Source organism: Tiliqua scincoides, chromosome 7 (assembly GCF_035046505.1).
Source record: "Tiliqua scincoides isolate rTilSci1 chromosome 7, rTilSci1.hap2, whole genome shotgun sequence".
Lineage (NCBI taxonomy): Eukaryota > Metazoa > Chordata > Lepidosauria > Squamata > Scincidae > Tiliqua > Tiliqua scincoides.
The window spans coordinates 69858081-69880562 of NC_089827.1; the positions used below are offsets into that span (position 1 = coordinate 69858081).

At 47.0% G+C, this 22482-nt stretch overlaps 1 protein-coding gene and 1 pseudogene across 1 annotated transcript in view; both read left to right on the plus strand.

Annotated features, from left to right (window-relative positions):
- Positions 1-22482, plus strand: part of PPFIA2 (PTPRF interacting protein alpha 2) — a 270632-nt gene that overhangs the window by 91200 nt on the left and 156950 nt on the right. The gene's annotated exons all lie outside the window — the stretch shown is intronic.
- LOC136657797 (5S ribosomal RNA) lies at positions 4752-4865 on the plus strand (annotated as a pseudogene).

The window sequence follows — 22482 nt, forward strand, 5'->3', positions numbered from 1 at the left end:
GGACTTTGGATTTTGCTCTCAGTCTGGAGAGGTTGAAGAGCTTTCCGTCTGATCTGGTCCGGAGATAGATGCCTTCTGTTGCAGTTCCAAAGGCCTGCTTCAGCAGGACAGCGAAGAAAATCCCAAACAAGGTTGGTGCAAGAACACAGCCCTGCTTCACTCCGCTTCGGATGTCAAAAGGGTCTGATGTGGAGCCATCGAAGACAACAGTGCCCTTCATGTCCTTGTGGAAAGATCTGATGATGCTGAGGAGCCTGGGTGGACATCCAATCTTGGGGAGAATCTTGAAGAGGCCGTCTCTGCTGACCAGGTCGAAAGCCTTTGTGAGATCTATGAAGGCTATAAAGAGTGGCTGTCGTTGTTCCCTGCATTTCTCCTGCAGTTGTCTAAGGGAGAATACCATATCAGTGGTGGACCTGTTGGCTCGGAATCCACACTGCGATTCTGGATAGACGCTCTCTGCAAGTACCTGGAGCCTCTTTAGTACAACTCGGGCAAACAGCTTTCCTACAACGCTAAGGAGAGAGATGCCGCGGTAGTTGTTGCAGTCACCCCTGTCACCTTTGTTCTTGTACAGCGTGATGATGTTTGCATCCCTCATGTCTTGAGGTACTCCACCTTCTCTCCAGCAGAGACAGAGGATTTCATGCAGCTCAGTGACGATGATCTCTTTGCAGCATTTTAGGACTTCAGCAGGGATGCTGTCTTTTCCAGGTGCCTTGCCAAAGGCAAGGGAGTCCAGGGCCACGTGAAGTTCTTCTAGGGTTGGTTCACTGTCAAGCTCTTCCAGCACAGGCAGGCACTCAATGTTGTTCAGTGCTTCTTCGGTGACTACATTTTCTCTGGAATATAGCTCAGAGTAGTGCTGCACCCAGCGTTCCATCTGCTGCGCCCGATCCTGGATGACCTCGCCTGTGGCAGACTTCAGAGGGGCAATTTTCTTCTGTGTTGGACCTAGGGCCTGCTTGATACCATCATACATCCCCTTGATGTTGCCTGTGTCAGCTGCTATCTGTATCTCGGAACAGAGCTGGAGCCAGTAGTCGTTAGCACATCTCCTGGCAGTCTGTTGGACTTTGCTGCAAGCAGTTCGGAGGACCTGCAGGTTGCGCTCACTGGGACAGGCCTTGTATGCTGCTTGAGCTCTCCTCTTTTCCTCAATGACTGGTGTCAACTCCTCAGAGTGGGCTTCAAACCAGTCTGCCGCCTTGTTGGTCTTCTTGCCGAATATGGACAAGGCGGTGTTGTAAACGGTATTCTTGAAATGTTCCCATCTGTTGGATGCGTTTGCGTCGGCCGGGCCTGGAAGAGATTCCTCAAGCGCTTGTGCAAATTCCTCCACTTTTCTCTGATCCCGGGTCTTGCTGGTATCAATGCGAGGTCTTCCTTCCTTTTTCGTGTGATACAGTCGCTTTGTTTGCAGTTTCACTCTGCTGCACACCAGGGAGTGGTCAGTGTCGCAGGCAGCACCATGATAACTGCGTGTGATCTTGATGCTGGGAAGGCTGGAGCGTCTGGTGAGGATCAGGTCGAGCTGGTGCCAGTGCTTTGATCTTGGATGTCTCCAAGAGACTCTATGTTGGGGCTTTGTGTTGAAGAACGTGTTGCTGACACAGAGACCGTGATGACAGCAAAACTCTAGCAGGCGTTGGCCATTTTCGTTCATCCTCCCAGTGCCAAACTGACCTAAGCAAGTGGGCCATGAACTGTTATCAGCACCAACTCTAGCATTGAAATCGCCGAGGATGAACAATGGCTCTTTTACAGGGATTTTCTTGACAGTGGTGGCCAGGTCATCATAGAATTTGTCTTTGGCTTCTGCTGGAGACGACAGAGTCGGTGCATAAGCACTGATGAGAGTGATAGGTCCTGCTGATGACTGGAGCTGCAGGGACAAAATTCTTTCACTTCCCACAGTAGGTGGGATGATGGATTTCAGCAGGGTATTTCTGACTGCAAAGCCAACGCCATGTTCCCTGGTTTCGTTTGGTGGTTTTCCCTGCCAGAAAAATGAGAAATTTCTCTCCTTGACAGATCCGGAATCTGGCAGCCTAGTCTCTTGAAGGGCGACGATGTCCATCTGCAGTCTGCTCAGCTCCATGTCGATGACAGCTGTTTTGCGTGCGTCGTCTATTTCTTGCAGGTCATCAGAGAAGCCAGGTGTCATTGTCCTAACGTTCCAGGTGCCCAGCTTTAGGGCAGTAGTTTTCTGTTTTCTGTTGCATGGTGCAGAGTTGTCGATCCGCTTGTCGGTTTTCACCCTAAACCCCACGCACCCCATGAGGTTAACGGACCGTGGCGAGGCAACACCTTACTGGCTGGGGACTGCCCAGCTTAAGGCGGGCGGTAGCTGCCCAATGAGATGCAATGATCTCTCCCACCGTCGGAAGCAGCCCCTGGCGTCATGCTCTACGCCAATCGAGCAAAGACTTATAACCGGTAAACTGCTGCTTCCCGTGTTGTGCCGACGCCGTATGGTGAAGTTGGAGTGTCCTCTCCAGTGCGCGAAGCCTGGGTAAAGAAGGTATGGAGGATAGGCTGTTACCCATGCAGCAAATCCCCCCTCTCCACGTCGCTGGAATGGTCCAATGGAAAGGCAGAAGCCAATACGGTTGGTTCCAGCGGTGTCGCAGGAGTTGCCAGAACGTGACTGTGTTCAGCCATGAACTGCCTAAGGGACTCCGGCTCCTGATTTTGCCTCGAGGTTGACTCCTGAAGCCTTTTCCAGAACTGGATGTAGCCACAAGGCAGTGGAGGTTTGAGGTCAGAGTTTCCTTCTCTTAGATGAGCTGCCTTCCTAGGCTGACGAGTCCCATCTACCCGGTGGCTGTTTAGTCGCCTCTTACGACAAGTACAGCCAAACTGAGGGCCTATTCTTAGCCCCAGCCCCCAGGGACAGTGCACTTGTACGGAACAAAATAGGCTAGAGCAGCAGTTCCCAAACTGGTGGATCGCGACCCACCAGGAGAACCGGAGATGGGCCATTCCCCCTTAAGGGGATTGGCCCTGGAATGGGTCCCCGACGGCACCATGGGGACCCAGGGGCATCTCCACACACCTTGGGGCATCCTGCAGCCTCCTGGAGGGTCCCGGAAGCTGCCTCTGTGACTCTCTGCATGGCTATAAATGAGCTCTGTTCTGCTCTTGGAGCTCACATCCGGTTTGTGCAATCACAAAGCCCAACAATAACACAACCTTATCCTGGTGGATGATGCCCAATAGCTTGGAATAAGGATGTCTGATGTTGACTTTTTTAATGCTTGGAGCAAATGATAGAAAATACGAAGGTGCAAGGATGGGATTGAGAAATCTTTCCAAACTGTTTTGTTGCAAGTTCCAAGTAGTTCACACACGTGTCCAGCTGTCATCCCCCCCCCCCCCGCTGGAAGCATGCCTGAATAAACCCCAACAAATGATTTTAAAAGATGGTTTATAACCTAAAGTAACTTATTTTCCTTACAAAGAGAAACAGATTAAAGTGCCCACCTAAGGGAGGGGAAAAAGCAAAAGCAAATCTCCCCATCCTTATGGTGGACAGAGAGCTGGATACAAATCCCTTAAAGCTCTCGGTTGACAGTGAACATCACTTCGTGTTTCTCCCAGTCTCTTCAGGGATTCTGATGGCCTTGAATGTTCTGCGAAGCAGTACAGAAATAGGCCTTGATGAGCATATGTGTCTCCTTGCCTTTTTTAAAAACATATAACCTGGAGAAACAAAATGCCACAACAACGTAGCAACTAAATTCAAAACGCGTGTCCTTTTTGTGCCCATCTCAGGTACTCTTTTCACAGACTTATACAAACCCTGGTATTTTTTTTAAAAAAAACTAAAGTCTGGACACTGTTGTCCCATCTACCTTGTTTCCAAGCCATTTCAATAGCAGTGATTGGCAGCAAGTACAGATGTACTAAACAGGGCATCTGGCAACTCTAAGAAGGGTAAACAAGCCTTGATGGCTGGCTGCTTCCAGGGCTTTATGCTAATTTTTTGTTTGTTTTCTTTACAAACTAATCTCCAAGGGAGACCAGTAGGGGTACTGGAAAATGTCCAGAAACTTCCCTCTGCTTGGAGTCTACCAGTAAATGTAGATTGGCTGCTGCTCTCTGAAACATGAGACATAAGAACATAAGAACAGCCCCACTGGATCAGGCCATAGGCCCATGTAGTCCAGCTTCCTGTATCTCACAGCAGCCGACCAAATGCCCCAGGGAGCACACCAGATACCTGCATCCTGGTGCCCTCCCTTGCATTGGCATTCTGACATAGCCCATTTCTAAAATCACGAGGTTGCACATACACATCATGGCTTGTAACCCATAATGGATTTTTCCTCCAGAAACTTGTCCAATCCCCTTTTAAAGGCATCCAGCCAAGATGCCGTCACCACATCCTGCGGCAAGGAGTTCCACAGACCAACCACAAGCTGAGTAAAGAAATATTTTCTTTTGTCTGTCCTAAGAAATATTTTCTTTTGTCTGATCCAACTTCCACTTCATATATTCATTATCCACAGTTTCGCGCTGTGTGCCAAAAAAGTCATCTTTTATATTTTAATTCTCCCTCCCAATGGTGACTCCTGGTTTTAGGGTTCCACAAGCAGATGCCTTCAGTGGCTACCCTGGAATGTCATAGGCTACTGCCTACCAGCCTTGTCACTGCCACCATTGGGCAGCGAAGAGGAGAAGGAGCAAATCTTCCATCTCAACCTCCTCTTTTTGCTGCTTCATTTTCTTCTCTTCCTTGCTGCTCAGCCTACTATTACCCTGCACATGCCCAATCTCGTCTGATCTCGGAAGCTAAGCAGGGTCAGGCCTGGTTAGTACTTGGATGGGAGACCGCTTGGGAATACCGGGTGCTGTAGGCTTATACCATAGTCTTTCGAGACTGAAGGTTGCCAACCAGCCTATTGCCCATCCATCTTCTTCCCTGAACAGCAAGAAGGACCACTATCAGCAGCAAGACACAAGCTGACACCACTGAGGCTGGATTGTTGGAGCAGGAATGGTATCTGCCCTGGGGCAAGACAGGGCAAGTGCCCTGTGCACTAAACTGGAGAGGGCACCAGTGCAGGCACTGCAGTGAAGTGATTGGCGCATATGCACCCTTTCAGCAACCAGTCGGTTGCTGCCACTGCTGCTATGAGAGCCCGTGATTTCCAGCTGCTTCCTGACTCGGGAAGCAACTGGAGAACCTGGAAAGTTATGTCCTGTGATGTCATGATATTGCATGATGTCATGACATTGTGTGACATCACAGCATTGCGGCCCTGGGTACACCTCTGAGTTGGAGTGGCTAAGGGGAATAGTCAGAGGGGCAGATGTTGCTGCTGTTTTTGTCTCATCAGTACTGCCCATCCAGCATTGACAGCCCCATCAGCAATCAGTTCTGGGGGATCCAGCTGGCAGTGGGTCTCCTCTCAAAGCATGAACCTTGGCAGATGCTCAACAATGCCAAGTGCTGATGCTGGGCAAGTCTCCTCAGAAGTAAGTCCCACTGTGTCTAACAGGGCTTACTCTCAGGAAAGTGTGCATAGGATTGCAAGCTTAGTCTACTCTCATCCCCTTTAGTCTCCTCCTTTCCCATTATAAGCAATTGTTGCAGTACTTGGGGGATGGGGGAAGTCAAACACAATAACTTTGGTTCCAATTTGTTATTATACACACACACACACATTGATAACTGGTAAGAGATGTTCATTGTTACCGTTCATAGATGTTCATCTATGAGTGCAAGTGTATCCCAACCTGGCTATAAACCCTTCTTGATGGGTACTTCAGATAACAGCACCCTTTTGGTGCCATTGTACGAGCACAATAGTCCTCCTTACATTTTCTCCCAGTGCCGCAGCCTGGTTAAATGATGGCCATCTGAATATGTTTGCACTGGGCCCAGAAAGTACATGTGCGGAAATGCTTTTGAGCACTATTCTGTATGATGACTCCGAAGTCACTAATGGTGTTGAGAGTGGATTGGTGGGTTTGTAGACCTGTCGAAGAGGATTACCCATACAATAACTTAGTGCTTCAAGTATCTGAAGAGGTTTGGAGAGTACACTGATTGACTGTCGTTAGCACTCAGGCCAGTTTGCATGTGCCATTTGGGCCCAATTTTCTTTCTGTTTAGTATTCTGAACCTGCAGAGAGGTATGCAGACAAAGGGCAGAACTGCTTCTATTTTGGCAAATGGGCCTCCATTTATAAAAGCAGCAAAAACTGTAGGAGCTAAAGATAAAGCATCCCACTAAAGATAAAACCCACTTGTTAAGCATTTGTCCCATTTAACATGGCATGTTGTCAAACCAACCCGAATTGGCTAGAAACAGTCTGCTTGTGAAGCTGGGAGAGACAGAAGTTTGCTTTGATGGAGAAATGAATATTCAAAGGAGCATTAAAAATTGCTACGCTGCCTTGTTGTATGTGCAGGCCTGCCCCTGTTCAGAGTTCAACTGGCACGATTGAACAGAGAGGGAGGGATGGGTCTTCCTAACAGCCCCTTGCAGTGAGGATAAGGAACAACAGAGCTCTTTTGAACCTTGGATTCCTCCGTGTGCAAGCACTGCACTCCCACATGGAGAAGGATTACAGGTTATGCCTTGTTATCCAATGGGGTTCTGATCCAAAACCCGCAGTGGATTAAAACAAATCAGTGGATACCAAATCAGTGGGAAAAAAATAGCTTTAAGGACCCACTTCCAGGTTTCTTGCTCCTCTGTTGTAGCCCCAGAATGCATCAGTTTAAAGGCTATACCACGTTCAGCCACTAGATGGGTGAATAATGGGATGAATAATGGAATCTAATGAGATGAAATTATGGCTGAATGCGGTATAGCATCTATACTGATGCATTCTGGGGTGACAATGGAGGAGCAAGAGTGGGTCCTTAAAGCTATCTTTAGCCCTAAGAAGCTTGCAACCAGTGCGGTTTGATAGCACGAAGGTAGGTAATGGAATTTTGGCGCTTTTTTCCTTGTTGCAAGGCATTTAAAGGTGGCGCCCAGTATCAGTGGTGTGTCAAATCAGTGGCTGCCAAATCATTGGATACCGAGGTCCCACCTGTATATCTCAGGAGTTCACACAGGGCGGAACACTGCAATGGAATGCAGTTTAACTAGCAGTTTGTAGTCCATTCTCACAGTACTTAAAATAGCAACATTAGGAATATCAGATGGTTAGGAATGGATGTGGCATGAGCTTAGGGTATTATATAGACAAAGGACCTAATGAAGAAATAATGGAACAATCAACATATGGTGGGAAAAAATTTCAACATGATGTTTTAAAGCATGTGTACATGCAGACATGCCCATGTGTGCATGTGTTCACTGCTCTAGAACCAAAATGCACTGGCATTTGTCAAGGGTAAGTGGCAAGTGTGTCTTCTTGGCTAACATCACCAGCAGAATATTCTTTTAAATATTGTAGTTGTATTACGTGGGGGAAGGAGGGCTTGGGTGCTTTTAGGACAGCGTGTCTGTTTTTCATGGAGTGTAAGCATACAGGATCTTGATACCGCTTTCAGTGTTGGAGACATCTTCTCACTACCTGCTATCTGCATTTTGTTGGCAACCTTCAGTCTCGAAAGACTATGGTATCGTGCTCTGAAAGGTGGTCCTGGAACAGCGTCTAGTGTGGCTGAAAAGGCCGATTTGGGAGTGACAATCCCTTCCACACTGGGAGCAAGTGCAGTCTGCCCCTGGTCTGTCTCCCTGGCTATGGGCCTTCCTTCTTTGCCTCTTAGCCTCAGACTGTTGGCCACTTGTCTCTTCAAACTGGGAAAGGCCATGCTGTACAGCCTGTCTCCAAGCGGGCCGCTCAGAGGCCAGGGTTTCCCACTTGTTGAGGTCCACTCCTAAGGCCTTCAGATCCCTCTTGCAGATGTCCTTGTATCGCAGCTGTGGTCTACCTGTAGGGCGCTTTCTTTGCACGAGTTCTCCATAGAGGAGATCCTTTGGGATCCGGCCATCATGCATTCTCACAACATGACCGAGCCAACGCAGACGTCTCTGTTTCAGCAGTGCATAAATGCTAGGGATTCCAGCACGTTCCAGGACTGTGTTGTTTGGAACTTTGTCCTGCCAGGTGATGCCGAGGATGCGTCGGAGGCAGCGCATGTGGAAAGCGTTCAGTTTCCTCTTCTGTTGTGAGCGAAGAGTCCATGACTCGCTGCAGTACAGAAGTGCTATCTGCATAGCATTTACCTAATGGTCAAGAATATGTGGCTCTCTGGCCAGTATCCTTTTGGGAATGGATGACTTCCATTTGCCTTTAGGCAGCTGTGAAGGAGGTTGTGTGCATAAGCCACAGATCTAATATGTAGAAGAGCATGATTATAACTACCACTCGGTGGCATAGCTGGAGGGGGGGCGGAGCACTCAGCCTGGCAGGGAGGTGGGCGAGCATCCCCTCCCTTCGGAGCCATTCCTGGCGGGGGGGTAATGGCGGCGGGGGGCTCCATATGGCTCTGTCCCCCCCCGGCTGGGAATGGCTCCAAAGGGAGGGGTCGCTTGCACACAGCGGTGAGGCTCCCTGTAAAACTTGGTACTTTGCACCCCCTCTAGCTACGCCACTGCCTATGAGACAGTTTGCATGGCAGACCTCACTGGCCAAGTTCAGATGTCATGGCCAAATCATGGTTCAGCTGTCAAGTGGAGGCCTCCAGCTCTCCGAGTCTCCAGTTTCTTCTCTTCCTGGTTCAAGTTGTGTTCTCCAGTTTTGGTTTGGAGGAGCCGTAGTTTGTCCTACTTGGATGTAATTACAGGATGTGAGGGAGGGAATTAGGGCAGGCCAAGGGGGAAAGAAGAAGGGGGCACATGAACCCTGGCCTCATTCTGTGATTTCTGCACAGAATCAGTGTTGCTTCTACTTGGGGACATGCAGATTAAAGCAGAAGGCCAGCCCTGTTCCTGCTGGCCCAATCAACAGATGTCTTGCCAAAGTCAAGGAGGGATTTGTGCTCCTATAGCATCCCTCTGTGTCATCCTCAGGTGGTCCACTCATTGAGAACAGCTGTTGTAAAAAAAAAAGTGCATGCCTGCGTAACGCATTACGGCTGCTTTAGAAAGTTGTGTCTCAGAAGTGGAGCAATATTGCCTGGCAATGTTCTGTTGTTCTCCTATTGTGTAACAGAGGCCGCCGTGTTCGTTCTCATCTTACACTCCTGGTCATGGCTCTCTTACAGGCCTTGGCTCTTGACACACAGACTATTAAGAGTGACATAATTGCCCTGATATTTATAGCATGGAATTAATTAAGCTCTCCCTCCACTTCCCCTGTTGTCATGAACAGATGCCGAAGGGGAGATACTACTGATCCAGAGCAACCTTGAGCTGCATCCAGTCAGAGAGGGAGCATTTTTTTTTTCCCATCCCATGCCAAAACCCCTGCAGAGAAAGCTCTGCTGTCAGGATGCAAGGTGTCAAGGAGGAAGCTGACAGTCACAAACCTTGGCTGGGTTCCTTTTCCTTCCACTAAATTTGTGAGGTACATCTGCTCTTTCGAATCCACATTTCAGTGCATATCTGAACAGACAAATCTACATTTGAAGAAAAAGGATTTCTCTCCATCTATGAAATTTGATTGTGTTTTTTGGGGGGCAATTAAGAATTGAATATTAATAATTTGGGGACAAACTCCATCCACGGAATGGCTTGGGGCCAAAATGAAGAAGTGGAGAGGGCAGGAAGAGGCCCCTTCTGTTGCGGATGCCCCCATATTTTGTAAGAAAATTTTAACATAAGAGGGGCCCTGCTGGATCAGGCCAAAGACCCATCTAGTCCAGCTTCCTGGATCTCACAGTGACCCATCAGATGCATCAGGGAGCACACAGGCAACAAGAGACCTGCATCTTGTTGCCACTCCCTTGTGTCTGGCATTCTGACGTAGCCTACTTCTAAAATCAGGAGGTTGCACATACCCATCTTTACTTGTAACCTGTGATGGACTTTTCCTCCAGAAATCTGTCCAATCCCCTTTTAAAGACATCTAGGTCAGACTCTGTCACCACATCCTGTGGCAAGGAGTTCCACTGACTAATTACCTGCTAGGTAAAGAAATGTTTTCTTTTGTCTCTTCTCACTCTCCCAACACTCAATTTTATGGATGTCCCCTGGTTCTGGTGTTGTGTGAGAGGGAAAAGAACATCCGTCTATCCCTCTGTATCTTGATGGGGAAAAGTCCATGTTTCCTTCAAACCACAAAGTTTGTAAAAAGAATATAAATAGGCTCCACATGCTCAATTCAAAGGTTCTGAAGGGCAGACACTGACCATCGAAGGCACTGTGGCAAGAGTGAAGGCAAGAGAAAGAACCTGGTTCATTGGGGGGGGGGGGGACACAAGCTCAACAGAATTTAAGACAAGTGAGCTTTCCTTTCAGCTGTTTATAAGAGCTACAATCCATGTGAATTGGGTTGTTGATTTGAAACATAAATTTGAAACATTTTAAAAGGGAGGGGGAGAAATAATGAAAAAAATGGAAATACATTTCTGAACATATACACAAAAGCACATTTCAAATAGGACCCTACTTCTCTATCCTTAATTGGCTGCTTGTAAAGGCAAGGATATAAATAATCTGGAGTAATTAAGACTGTTAAAGGAGCAGTATCAATCCTTTAAGTCTTTAAAACCATCTCAGGAAGTGTAAATCTCATCTTGTGTTCAGCGCTTTGCACGGGCATTTTTTTTTTCTTGGGTTTGGGGCAGAGTTGTTGCTGTCTTCAAGGTAACCAGAACTTTACCTGAAAGAAAATGTATTGTTTAAATTATTTTTTCCCTTCAGTCAGATTGAGGCTGTGTCTGTCGTCTTTTCTACAACTTTTGCAATGTAGCATTTTGAGTTAAAATCTCAATCAAAAGATGGTTGAGAGCATGGAACATGGATGGTTCCTCTGTCAATGCAGATAAGTAGCTAGGAAGCAAAATCAATTCTCTCTGCATCTTCATGTGAATTTTAAGGGCTGCCCCCAAAGATCGGAATCCTCTGTAAAAGAAGTGCAAAATTATTCTTTTGGGTTTTTTTCCCCCCTTTTTCTTTTGCTCTTATATAAAATTTGTGAAACTGGCTGCTAATGATGAAATTTGCAACATCATCAGAAAGAAGTCAAGGACTGAATCTGAATAAGGCTAGTCTTTTATTTTTTTCTTTTGTTACTTGAGCTATTAAAAAACATGAGGAAGAATCTTTCAGGGGAAATGTATCTCTAACTATAGGAGCATAATGAAAGTGCAGAACAGCTTTCTCAAAAACATTTTTTTTTTCTCTGTTTAGGGCAGGGCTTTTCAAACTGGGGCGTCGTCACGCCCCAGCCTACGGGCCCTGGCCCCTGCCCCCTTAAGGGGTGGGGGGAGCCTGGAGGCAGAGAGGAGGCAGTGGCGCGATCCCCAGGATCCAGTTCTGGGGGCGCGATCACTCTGCATCTACTTTCACTGCTGCGGGGAGCTCTGCTGCAGGTCGTGACGGGCTCCCCGCATCCCCGGGAGGCTACAGGGGCTTGGGTATGTGTACCTAAGCCCCTGCAGCCCCCCTGAGCGGTGCGATCCTGGGGATCGCACCGCTGCCTTCCCCTACCCCTGCTGCCTCCCCCTCCCACCTACGCAAAAACTTAGTGGCTCTCAACTCTCCCAGAGAGTTTGAGAACCACTGGTTTAGGGGGATTATCCATTGTGAAATGAATAAGCCTGATAGTATGGCAGGAACCGGTCTTTGAATTTAAATTGGAGCAGAAATGACAAAAAAAATGGCTAGTCCATCTCTCTTATCTATAACAATGGTGGTTATCAGCTGTTATAAGTGAAGTGGAGTTTTATTTACAACAAACAGATGGAGAAACGTCCGTTTGCATAGTTGAAGGTTCCCATTCTTTGCACTCTGCTAAGGAAGGATGGGCTGTGACTGACTGGCCTTGTAAAACTGTTGGTTCTTGAACTTTCAACATTGACAACTTAATATGACTTGTTGCATACGATTCTTAAACTAATCTCTTCGACGTAAGTTGCTTTCTTACAATTCCAGGGAGATACACGCTTCTGGCTCTGCTTGAAAACTCATATTGCTTTGCTTTTGTTGGTCAGGATCATGGAGGAAAATAGCTATAGATGGGGGAAAGTATAACCCCACGTTTTCAATGCTCTTTCTTCCTAAGATTTCCTATTGCTTAAGAAATGGGGGGGGGGGAGAGAGGGGAATGCCAAAGGTCCAATGGTCAACTATTTAGAGCGAACAAAACTATACAGTGTAAGCCCAGTATCAGCTGATTCAGAATCCACAGATTTGACTCACCATGGATACTGGGGAGAGCCATTTCCCGTTTGTTTGTTAAACCGGAAATGGCCGCAAATTTGTGTACCCGTGAATTTGTGTATCTGCAGGGGGTCTTGAAACAGATACCCCCAAGGATAAAAGGGGCAGACCTGTGTGCCTATTTTGGTATTGGTCAGAAAATCCTGCCATTAAAAAGTACATTGAGGACATCTCACCCTGCTTTGGCTCCATCACAAGACAAGATCATGTTGCCATTTTGCTGATGTAGATCCTTTTTGCTTACGTTGCAGTGGTTAAGAAAAGTTGGTATTTCTTGGCTCCCTCATTGTCAGACTGTAACTTCACAACCCCAGGAGCAATCTCTTCTGGTCCTGCAGAAGAATTGTTTGGCAGCCAGGGAGATCTCAGTGACGCCTGGTGCGGGGAGGGGGTGTGTAGCTGCTGCTTCCCTCCGTTACTGGGTGTTCTGGAGCAGGCAGGGTCTCTGTTCCAATCACTGCTATCTATGGAGTAGAGACAGGCCCCACTGGCAGCAATGGAGGATTGTTGTCTCGTGCAGACTCCCCATTGTTACACCACATGCTATAAGGAAACATACTAACATATAACTTGCATAGTGGTATTTAAGGAGTTGAAGGAAGAAGCCAAAGTCAAGAGTCAGTTGAAATGAGGTTTATCGAGGGATCAGTTACAACATTAGAGGTGGGGGGAGCAATCAATCAAGTGGAAAGAATAGAACTCAATAGATTTTCAATTAAGCAGGCAGAAGTTATAAATAAATTCCTGTGTTTTGTAATCTGCAAGGAACATGGAGAGAATTTGTGCCTGAGCAAGACAGAGACGGCACTGTATTCTGAAACTGACTAAAGCCTTTCTATTAACACAGGGGTGCCCAAACCCCGGCCCTGGGGCCACTTGTGGCCCTCGAGGCCTCTCAATACGGCCCTCAAGGAGACCCCAGTCTCCAATGAGCCTCTGGCCCTCTGGAGGTTTGTTGGAGCCCACACTGGCCCGACGCAACTGCTCTCAGCATGAGGGCAACTGTTTGACCTCTCGTGTGAGCTGTGAGATGAGGGCTCTCTCCAATGCTTGTTGTTTCACGTCTGTGACGCAGCAGAGGCAGCAAAGGAAAGGTCAGACTTGCTTTGTGCAAGGCTTTTATAGGCCTTGAGCTATTTCAAGACCTTCATTCACTCATATAAGTTCATCTTTAATATATTCATTTATGTAAACTTATGTAAATTTATTCAAATTTGAAATGTAAATTAATTCTTTTTTCCCCCGGCCCCCGACACAGTGTCAGAGAGATGATGTGGCCCTCCTGCCAAAAACTTTGGACACCCCTGTATTAACAGAAGGAGGAATGGTGGTGAATGTGAGAACCAAATGGGGTGTCCCGTGACCTTGGTGAGAGGAGAAGCAGGTGCTAAGGTGGAGAGAACACGCATGTTTATGGTGGTGAACTTGTTTACCCAGGAGCCAAAGGTTTGACACTCCTTATGGGAGCATCACTTTGCAGTAAATTTATGGGAAATGAACAGCCCAATCCTATCCAAACATTCCTGGGAGTAAGCCCCATTGACTCTAGTGGGAGTTATTTCTGAGTAGACATGCACAGGATTGGGCTGTGAAAGGGTGGTGTGAGTCAAGCCATAGAAACTGGCTGGTACTAACTTCTGGGGGAATGAGTATGATGTATGGAGAGGGGGTGCAAGACAAGCTGGACCTCTTACCTGGGAGGCTCAATGGCTATTTCCCACAGCTTTGCAAAAAGCCCTCCTCTCATTCAAAATCCCTCAAAGGATATCAACAAAAACCCAGGAAAACAGTTAAAGGTCTTCCAATATTGACCAAGCTCTCCAGACAATGGAGAGCAAGCACTGATCAGGTGCTGGCCTGGGTGACCCATCCCTTGCTCAGTGAACGGGAGAAGAACTCCCTTTTCAAGACAACCAAAAAGGAGGTTGGGAAAATTTGACTACCAACCTGCAGAAATAAGAGAGAGATGGGAAAATATAAGCACATGCAAACGCTTTTGCAGAGAGAGAGAATGTATGGATCAGCCCAAAGTAGGAGAATGTGGTGCCCCCTTCAGGTGGCAGCGAAGCAGAGGTGGCAAGAAGAAAAAGAGAAGTCTACTCCTTCCCTTTTACCCTGTCTCACCACAGCGGCCTCAGAGGAATCTTGGGGGAAAGGGTTGACTCTGCTCCTCCTCTGCCATACAGATGTGCCAGGCTTCCTGGGTCACTGGCCCACTCAGTTGATCAGCTGAGAAAGAAGGGCACCTGCAGCTCACTTGGTGCCCTGGCCTTTAGCCACTTCACCACTTTATCATTGGCCAGAGGCAAAGCTCTAATGCTCTGCCATCTGACCTGTGCTGCTCTCTTTTCTGGCCCCATCCCCTCCCTCATGAAGCCCAAAGGTCTAATAGAGCATCCTCATTGCTATGATGACTGGGACATCTGAGGGTGCTCCAGGTGCACCAGATTGGTCCAGGTGCATTGCATTGACTGCTGGAGGGGGCTACGCTCCTGCGTTGGAGCACAGCCCCCTCCAGCCTCACTAGGGCAGGGTGCCACAATGTGCAGAGAACTGGCCGGAGAGCCTCAGCAGCTTTTTGTCCACCGTGCTGCTCTATACCATAGTCCAGGGGTGCTCACACTTTTTGGGCTCGAGAGCTACTTTGAAACCCAGCAAGGCCCGGAGATCTACCAGAGTTTTTTTTACAATGTTCGCGCCATCATAACATATAACATTTATGTGTACAATGTATGTTGGTGTACCTTGAGCCCCACTGAGTATAACAGGACATACTCCTGAGTAGCTGGCTCAGGGGTCACCCACCCTCGAAAGCATGGAACCTTTCTAGCAATCTCCCCATATCTGTTTTTCTGATCGGCTTTGCCTGTTGTCCAACTTCTGTAAAGGATTTTGTGTGTATACTTACCACAGCCCCGTATTTCAAGTTTCTAGCAAATTATTTCTTGCCTCGTCTTGTCTGCGTCACACTTTTTTGGGTCGTTTTCCCATAGAGGAGTAGCTGCAATAATTTTATTATTTTCATAATTGTGTCACTCTTGGAAAGGTCTAGTTTTTGCCCCATTTTATTTTTATTTCTAAAAATAAGAGACCACGTAAGACCTTGGAAAGAATCATGCTTCCCTTTGGCCAGGAGGTGTATCTGGAACAGCGCTCTGACATTAAGACATTTTTTTTTTAAATGGATTTTTAAATGATAAAATAGTTTCCATCACAAAGCAACCTCTAGTCAAGAGAGGAAACAAGAGCATCGTAATGTTATAATCACTGACACAGGTCTGAATAAACCCACAGGGGCAGCAGAGGCTTACCCCCAAGCAAGGGGACAAATGTTCCCTTGCCCAGAGGCGACCTCTGGGACTCTCGCTTCCCACACAGGATGTAGCACATGTTCTGGTGACACAGCTGCATGGGGGGGGGGAGAAATACAGGTTTGGGCTCCCTTATAACTGCTTACAATTGCAGCCTAAGATCCCAATCCTATGCATGTCTACTCAGAAGTAAGCCCCATTATAACTTAACTGGGCTTATTCCCAGTTAAGTGTGGATAGGACTGCAGTCGGGCAGCCCAATCCTGAGCTGTCCGGCACACGGGGCTATAGTGGTGCCGAAAATGACTGCCACTACATCCATTGCACCCCAGGCAGCCACTGCCGCCTCCTTGGGAGAAGGGGACTTTTGTGGGAACCACAATGGGGCTACTCAAGTATGACGACCCAAAAGTTGGCATAGAAGAGTCTCCGTGTCAGGCGGATGCTCCGACGAGGTTCAGCAGTCCCACTTCCTTCCCACCCCCTCTCCCCCAGCACGCCTCCACCCACCCTCCCTCCACCTCCCCCTGCTCCAGAATGCTTCCGCCGATTGGCAGAGCTCCTGTGCTCCACTGGCACTAGCCCAGCACCGGCCCTAAGTCAAAATCCTGTTTTCATTGTTTATTGGTTTCTTATCTCTGTCCAAGTGCCCTGTTTTATCCTCACAATACCCCTTTGAGGTAGATGGTGCCTTGCATCTGTATTGGAATCACAGAAGAACTGGCGAGGAGGTAGATGTGGTGTCAGCAGTGGCCCCTTTAAGGGTAAGGCCTGGGCATCCAGCAGAGTCTGCCGCACAGCTGCAGCCACTGGAAGGCAATAGGGCCCTCAGGGATATAAGGAGCACCTGAGGCAGAAAGGGTTGGTGGGTTTTGAAGGAGTGCAGGTTGGACGAGACGAGACGAGACGAGACCTGACTGACTGACTGACTGGGTTTATGGAATTTGGAATCTGACTGTGGACTGTGACTGGACTTGGCCTGGAACCTGATCTTGGCCTGTAACTTGGCTTATTGGCTCTGGACTCTGATTTGGCAACTCTAATTGATTGGACTGGTTTACTTGGCATCTGTGGACTGGAACTGGACTCTGACTTTTGCTTACTGCACTGGTGAGTTGCACAAGGGGGACTGATCAGCCTTAAGCGGGCACGAGGCCCAGTGGATTGGGATTTGGCAGAACATCATCCTAGATGCTTCCCCTTTACCATATAGGGGTACAGTGCAGTGTTCTCCTTTTGAAAGAGACATGTACAAATGACCTGTCTTCAAAGTGCCCCAGTAATCAGGATGCCTGATTTGCAAGTATCTTGAGTTCTGGGTTTTTAAGTAATGTGGCTATTCCTCAGCAATTTTGATATCAGTTGCAGTTTTGAATGAAGCCTACCTGTCTGGCCATCATTAATGAAGCGGATCATTTTCCTGGTGTTTCTATTCTGTCAGCCTCCTAATATGCATATTTAAATTTGTCTCCCATGTTATGTTTCAGTGAAAACCATGGCAGGGTGACAACATTATGCAACAACTTGCTGTGGGTTTGTTGAACAAGCAGCAAGATCAGTCACTGTTTGCTCCCACCTATATCTTAGATTTATTTATTTTTTAAAAAAAGCTCTTCTCTGGCTGAAGTAACAGTAAAGTCTTCCAACATAGCCAAGGCAAGGCCATGATTGCACAGTCATAAAGATAATAATAGAATTATCATGACAATTTCAGTTTGGCTATATATGGCTTGGGACAGATGGGCGAGTGGGCATTCCATACCATCTGTCCGGGGGCGTGCATGAAGCAGCCACATTTTGACTCTGGCTTTTATTTGTACATGATGCTTCTCCCATAGGAAAAGTAACCCTTCCATCTCTTCCACTAAGAAGCTGCCAACAGTGAGAAATGGTTGCTTTATGTCAGGGGTGCTCAATAGGTGGATCGCGATCTACCGGTAGATCGCGAGGCAAAATGAGTAGATCATGGAGCCCTGTCTCTCCAAACTGTTAATATGTCAGTTTCGTCTAGTGACTAGACGAAACTGACATATTTAGCTGACACTAAACTGACACTGAAACTGACACTTTAGCTGCTCTTCAGGCATGCAGCAAAAAACTGACGAAACTGACTAGACTCCAGCAGGGGCTCCATACATTAAAGGGGGTGTCTGTCAGACGCTTCCTTCCCCCCTGGTAGATCTCCGGGCCTTGCTGGGTTTCAAAGTAGCTCTCGAGCCAAAAAAGTGTGAGCACCCCTGCTTTATGTTATTCGAGGCCCATTTCTGTGGTTCGGCCTCCAAAGCACTTAATTGTTGCGTTAAGTCTGTTCAAAATACCTACAGTAAACAGTCATACTAGGAGCTCTCTTAGGGTTGCTTTGTGAGATTCAGGAAGAGACCCGTCACCTCCTTTCCACAGCATGTTGGTCTGTGCAAGCAGGTGGGATGTGGACTTCCACCCAATCACAGCTGCTCAGTGAATGTTTTTTCTTTCAATGAAATCACAAAAATACATACTGCTTGGATTGCAGTGTGGGCCAGCTTCCTTGTCTTTTGAAACCCCCTCCTTAGCTGCTGTTTTAGCAGACAACAAGAGTGGGTTGTGATTTGGTTAAAATTGAGGGGAGCAGGAGTAGGCCTTGTGGATGTCATTAAGGGTGCCCCTACCATTCCTCTCCCCCATGATTTGTGCATTTGAAAATCTGTGGTCAATATACTGTGAAAACACACCTTTCTTCTTTGACCGGAAATTGCTTTTCTCTGGTCGGCTCTAATTTGGGTGCTACTTTTGTACAGAATTCACTCGGGAGCATATGGTGGGGGATTCTGCAGAGAGGTGTCATTGATCAAGCAATGTTACCTGCAGTGGCATCGCTAGGGGGGTGCAGGGGGTGTGGGCCGTACCGGGTGATGCGCACAGGGGGGTGACGCACACTTGGGGGGTGACGCGCTAAAATCACGGTGGTTAGGGGTAACCCCATCAGGTTATATACCGTTGGATGCGGAATTTAGAGCGGAATGCAATGCAAAACACCGGAGTGAAATAGCTCCTTTCTTTCAAAAGTTATGGCCAAAAAACTGGAGAACAGAAAATGCATGGAATCGTATGGAAAGTGAAACTGAACCGTATCGCGCGTTTACTCATGAGCAGGCGAACTTGCCTTAGTCCGTTGGAAAGGGCAGGCTGAGAGGAATCCTACAATACCAGAATGGTCCTGATCCAGTGAATGCAGTCCCCCAAAAGCACTTGAGAAGGAAGTACCTCCCTCCAAGGAGACAAATGTATTGAGCCCTATGGAAAGCGAAACTAAGCCTCACGGTCACGTTTATTCGTTAGTAAGCAAACATGCCTTGGCTGGTGGTCAGGCCAGGCAAAGGGGAATGTGGAGCCACCAGAATGGTCCTGATCTGATTAAACTGGAGCTCAACAAATGCTCCAGAAGGCAGCCTCCCCCCCACACTAAAAAGGATCAAAACAGAGGGTTCAGAACTTTTTTGAGACTTGCAAAGCCATGTGGATCCTGACAGTGATCTTAAATTGAACTGGGAACTGGGTAGGGCTGAAAACCTTACTGGTTTTGGAGGGGGGTGTTATTGCAGGCAGGCTACAGAGGAAATTCACTTGGTGGACCAGGGCTGGCTTCTGCTTATTTAATTATTTGTTTTACTTAAATTATTTATACTTATTTATTTTAATTTGACTGATGATGTCACATCCACCATGACATCACTTCTGGTGGGTCTTGGACAGATTGTCATTCTAAAAAGTGGGTCCCAGTGCTAAAAGTTTGAGAACTGCTGCAATAAGGTGTTAGTAAGTTGACACCCTTGGGAGGGTGACACCACTAGTGACCAAAATCACTAAAATCACAGTTTGGAGGAATAATACCATCATGTTATATATCAATCAATGTGTAATTTCATGCAGAATGTGTTCTATCTTTGTTCTATCAAAAGGTACAGCCAAAATACCAGTGGGGGCGGCGTGTTGCTCCGCCCATTGCATAGGGGGTGACGCGCTGGCATCTCACACCAGGTGACGCGAACCCTAGTGACCCCACTGGTTACCTGCAGTGCTCCCACACACATGTCCACCTCTACACATGCAAACTTACTATATCAGACCCACTTCTGCCTTGCCCAGAATTGAAACCAAATTAGAGGAATTTATACTCAGAAACTTGAGGGGCCAGGGTGCAGTGTGTGGCTGCTTGTGGCCACTGACTAGATAGTGGCACCAACAACCTCAAAGTGCCTCCATCTAGGCTAATTGTTACCACAAAACAGAGTTTTCCAAAAAGACTATATATTTTACTTAAAGATGTAGAAAAAAAAACAAGGAAAAAGGCAATGTTTACTTGTAAGATCAGTTGCATAGAGATTATGGGGTTGGGAGGAATTATACAGGTCCCATCTCTGTGTACATGGATTTGGAACCTCCAATTTTAACTAACCACAGTTTCTGACCCTGCGATGGAGGCAGGACTTGAACTCCTGGGTGAGACCAGAGATGTTCTCTGGTTATGTCTAAGAGCTTTTCTGAGTCCTGCAGAGGCTGCTGTTACCAAAAAGGCTGTTTTGTTTAGGGGAATTAGTATATTAACCTTTTGGAAACTTTTGGGACCATAGGCTGGATAACAAGACAGCGTAAAGCAAAGAGATCCCTTGCCTAGCTTAATGAGGAGACTGGGAGGAAGGTAACTTTCAATCAAAGGATTATATTTTTATTGCAAAAACACACAAAGGTAAACATAACACACATGGAGAATTGATAAGTATAGATTTCTAGTACTTGTGTATAGTGTATCTAGCTAGTGGTGGCTGCATGTGCTATGTATTTGGGTGCATCCGAAAAGGAATCAGAAACGGATAGGTTGTAGGGAAATATTTTAGGGGTTCCTTAATCTGCTAAACCCAGTTTGCTAACTAAAGATGGGGGAGAAGGGAGGAATAGATAGGGAAGAAGGTAGGGAGTTTAGACGCAAGATATATTTACCTGTCCGGGGGGGCAGTTAGAGGAAGAGTCCCGTTTAGGACCACTCCCGCAGGAGGGCAATCAGAGAGAGAGAGAGAGACATGTGCTCTGAGTTCTCTCTTATAAGGGTTGTCTTTGACCTGGAAGTTGACCTAAACTGACCAGAAGTATCCCAGAGCTGTGCACATGCTCAGTATACACCCAGGTGAAAAAAAGGTGGAAGGGTCCAGAAATCAGCTATCAGCAAAGCCTGACTCTGGGGGAGGGAGGCAATCTGCATAAGGTGCTTAAGAGTACAACAAAAGAACAATAGACCTTTTCCTCTGGAGGTGCAGGCTTGTTTTGCATAATCAGGAGACATTCCTAGACTGGAGGAGGGGATGCAATCACAACTTGTGGCCTTTACCAGGTTTTTTTGGAAATTGGGCTTGTTTGCTTGGCCTGTATGATATCTTAGTCCATAATATATATACAAAATCACAACTTGGAAGGGAAAAGGGGATTTTCATGTAACACCGCACACGGGTTTCAGTAGCCACAGGAGGTTCGGGAACAGATTTCTATGCATACCGATGTCCAACTGTATAGGATCAACCTTGTTATACACAGATTTTTTTATACACGGATTTGACTCAACACAAATAGTCACTGCAAACGAGAAGGAATGTGCTGATCCCTGGAAAGGGGGGAAAAAGTATCCCTTTAAAATCACAGTTTAAAAAACTGCTTTTCTTATTGTTGTATGGATTTTTCTATCTCAGCTTAATGAGAAGGGCCCTTTAAATTAAATTGGAGGGAGACTTCCAAGAGGAACAGCATGGACACCCTTGGGGAGGAAACAAACAAAAAAACCCACCCCAGTTCTGCTTCCAGAGCAGGGGTAGTTCTAGAGCTCTGAACAAAGACATTCCTGGATGAATAATGGTATTCTGAGCATCTTCTGGGTAAACAGCCAGGCATTTCCTGGGCCTGATTAGGTGTGTCCTTCCAGGAGGACACAAAAGGTTAATTACACCCCAATCAAGGAGGTTCCTGAAGGGACCAAAAGTATGGTACAGTAAGGGAGCACCCATGCTTGGGTTGTTGGTGGGAAACACACAGCCTAATCCTATCCACACTTTCCTGGGAGTAAGCCCCATTGACACCAATGGGACTTACTTCTGAGTAGACATGCATAGGATTGGGCTGACATTCTGGGAAAGGTTTGAAAAGACTGTCCAGATGACCTGACTACTGGGCAGTTAAGCTTGTTCTATTATTCAGGAAGATTTGTGCTTGCAAACAAGGTTTTTGCCAAGGGGGGGAGCCCCAGTTTTTCAAGATCTTAGAGGAGGGTGACACACAGGTGCCCTACAGTGCTTCAGCCATCCATCCTGGTCCTTGATTAGAAGGAGAAGTTGTGCTTCACCCCCTCTAGAGAGAAACCCTGGCTGACCTTCTGTAATGTCAGCTTAAGGAACCAAGATGGAGTTAGGTGAGACTATGCACATTGGGGAGGGAGGTCACTGGTGAAAGCAAAACATTAAAACACATCTCAGTGTAAGTAGACAAGGCATCTTCACAGAATCTAGTGACATGTATACGCATTATCACAGTGGGACAGAAAGCTTAAATTATAGTAAAGTTATTCAGTGTTTTTTTTTTTCAGACTGAGTGGTAGGTGTAGAAAAAACCAGAAGAGAAGCTGAAAACTACAAAAGAGACTGCTGTAGAGAACACACACAAAAAAAATACAGTACGTGGGCATGAATGCAATTGAGTTGCCCTTGCAGCTTGTACTCTGAAAGAATTTCACTGAATCAGTATCCTCCCTTGAGGAACTTCCTGTAATGCTCATTCTTTGCCCATGTTTACTGCGCTGTGGTTCAAAACATAGTACAACCTTTAACTAACCTTTGGATTGTATACTGCGGTGC